The sequence below is a fragment of the Octopus bimaculoides genome, chromosome 7 (genome assembly GCF_001194135.2).
Source record: "Octopus bimaculoides isolate UCB-OBI-ISO-001 chromosome 7, ASM119413v2, whole genome shotgun sequence".
Classification (NCBI taxonomy): Eukaryota; Metazoa; Mollusca; class Cephalopoda; order Octopoda; family Octopodidae; genus Octopus; species Octopus bimaculoides.
The window spans coordinates 90,900,278-90,903,033 of record NC_068987.1 but is presented as its reverse complement, the minus strand read 5'-3'; the positions used below and the strand labels follow the sequence as shown (position 1 = coordinate 90,903,033).

The 2,756-nt window shown below is 33.8% G+C and overlaps 1 non-coding gene across 1 annotated transcript; it reads left to right on the top strand.

Annotated features, from left to right (window-relative positions):
- The first annotated feature begins 2,529 nt into the window (after window positions 1–2,529).
- On the top strand, window positions 2,530–2,601 carry Trnae-cuc (transfer RNA glutamic acid (anticodon CUC)). The gene has a single exon. It is a non-coding gene; the product is annotated as a tRNA-Glu (tRNA).
- Window positions 2,602–2,756: the final 155 nt, after the last annotated feature.

The window sequence follows — 2,756 nt, the reverse complement described above, 5'->3', positions numbered from 1 at the left end:
TTTTTTATAAATTGATTTTAATTGAGTTTTTACCTGTAATTTTGGATTTTATCCCTTATATTATTATATATATATATATATATTTTTTTTTTTAAAGAAAACAAAAAGTGGAACAAGACCGTAACAGGTGACAATAAAGCATCTAGACAGACAATACAAAGAAGGCCAGATCATTTGGAGCTTCCTATCCTCAGTCTAGTTCCAGATCGTCTTTGCAGTTTCAGCTGGCTACACTTGAGACTGCTCCAATCTGGCTGGCCCCAAAGAAAACCTAAGCTAAGAGCCCTAGACTCCTTGGAAGAAAGTGGCGAATGTATATGAAAACAAGGACAGAAAAAAAAACAGAGAAATGGTAGACAAATACAAATGCAAATAACAAAACATTAACAACGGGTGTCTTTTGACTAAGGACGAATCAAATAAAGCTGGCGTGTGTGGAAGTAAAACCTTATGGCAGAGCCATGAGAGATGAAAGTCATGGGAAGGAATATAAGAGATGCTACACGGATGGCAGTGGAACCAAAGAGAGGAAAGAGGTAGGGGGCAGAGAGTTTGAAGAATTAGGGAGGGACGAGAAAGGGAGAAAAAGAAAGGAAAGGGACAGAATGAGGTAAAAAAAAAGGAGTGAAAGTAAGAATGAAAGGAAGGCCAAGAAATATCAGAGAGGATGAACGAGAAGAAGTGGAAAGAACAAAGAAAGTGTGAAGGGGACGAGCACTACAACATATATACACACACGACGGGCTTCTTCCAGTTTCCGCCTACCAAATCCACTCATAAGACTTTGGTCAGGTCGAGGCTATAATAGAAGACGCCCAATGTGCCACACAGTGACACTGAACCCGAAACCATGTGGTTGAGGAGCACACAGCCACACCTGCGCCTTACAGCCACGCCTTCAGTATAGCTTTATGCGAATAAAATAAATTTAATTGTTACCCAGGAGAGATGAAAAGAAAAACACAATGTTTATAAATACATAATTGTTCAGTTCAAAGATTATGAATTATGACATAAGATTGGTGCATAAATTAATGTCCACATTATTTTATTGCGTTTTTCACGCTATATATATATATCCATCCAAATAACTTTTTAAACCATTTCCACTTTATTTATACTGTTTTACAAAATTAAATTAGAAAACTGAACAAAACAGAGAACACAATTGAAAAAAAATTAAAAAGAAAAAAGAAAGAAGTCAATTAACTTAATAAAGTTGTCATTTGCATTGAATTCATAATTCTTTCCAAGTAATAATTAAATCTATTTTATTTATTGAACGTCTGATCGATAACTTACATCTAAATTTTCCTGGGACTCTAATATACATGACGGATTCTAACGTACATAAGTTCCCGCGATTTTTGTTTTTTTCCCCTAAGATTTTTTTTATTGCTTGTTTGGTCGATTTTAATTAATAATATAAGAATAAGAAAGGAGATTTTGACCGTTGCCGAAATACCATTTCTCCTCGAAGATAAAGTACTCTTGGTACTTTATCTTTGGTACTTAGGTCAATGAGTCAGATGTTTTCTCCGTTGGCGCCAACATTTTTATTCATGACATTCTGCAAATAGCAGCAGAAAACTGACCTTTGCGAACTTATGTTAATTGTGAAATATGTCAGAAATTAAGACTCAATCGTCAATGTTGTTAATTTTGTTTGATTTTGACTTTAACAAAAATTCATCCTAAAAATAAATGAAATTATTAATTTCTTAATAAAGATTTATTCCAAATTATTTCCGTGGTTAAATGCTTGGTTAATACCAGACTTCCCTTAATTTCCACCCCATCGTCTAAGGATACGTTGGATATTAATATGATCTCGGGTTTCCTACAAGACAGGACAGTCACGGCTGGAAAGCCTTTGATAGTCAGTTTCATCGATCACAGTTTATCTGACATGAAACAACAGACTACAAGAATTAGTTTCGAAATAGGCAATTTTTCAAAATTCTAATATTGGATCTTTCTGAATTGATCCCTAATGTTTTTATATTGCGTCTTCTTATTCCGTAATTTCATTTTTTTCACCTAATACCTTGTGGTAATGTTTCTATCCCATCGGGTGTGAAGGACGTAATCCTTCAAAACCCGCCAAGAATTCTTTTCCCGGTTAATTTATCACTTAGCTTTATTTTTACTGTATATTGAAGATCATCATAGCTATAATTATGCATAATAATGATAATAATAATAATCGTTTCAAATTTTGGCACAAGACCAGTGATAATATCAATGATAAAAATAGATATGTCACAAAAGAAGGAATCACTTCAACGTTACAGACACTTGCCAACACAGTGATGTTCTATAAATCTTCTGTTAATAATAAATACCAAAATAATTCCTTTACTGTTTCTTAAATTAATTAATTTCTTACATTTAAGTTATATATACAATCGTGTCAGAAACTGGAATTTAAAAGTTGAAAGTAATTAAAATCATTAATAAACGGAAAAGAAACTAATTACGAATGACGCTACAATATATATAAACAAAATAAGCAAGTTGACGTCGACATCCCAAGTGGTCTAGTGGTTAGGATTCCGCGCTCTCACCGCGGCGGCCGGGGTTCGATTCCCCGCTTGGGAAAGTCTTTTTTTAATTTTTTTTATCTAAGAAGGTAAATATCAATTCGTTTTAAATTTCCTCTAAAATAGTCATCTAATGAGCTCTGTGTCGGTTTCGCGAAGCTATTTCCAGTGTAGCTTGCCTTTCTTACTTTTGCGCTGTTCATACTTTATAAC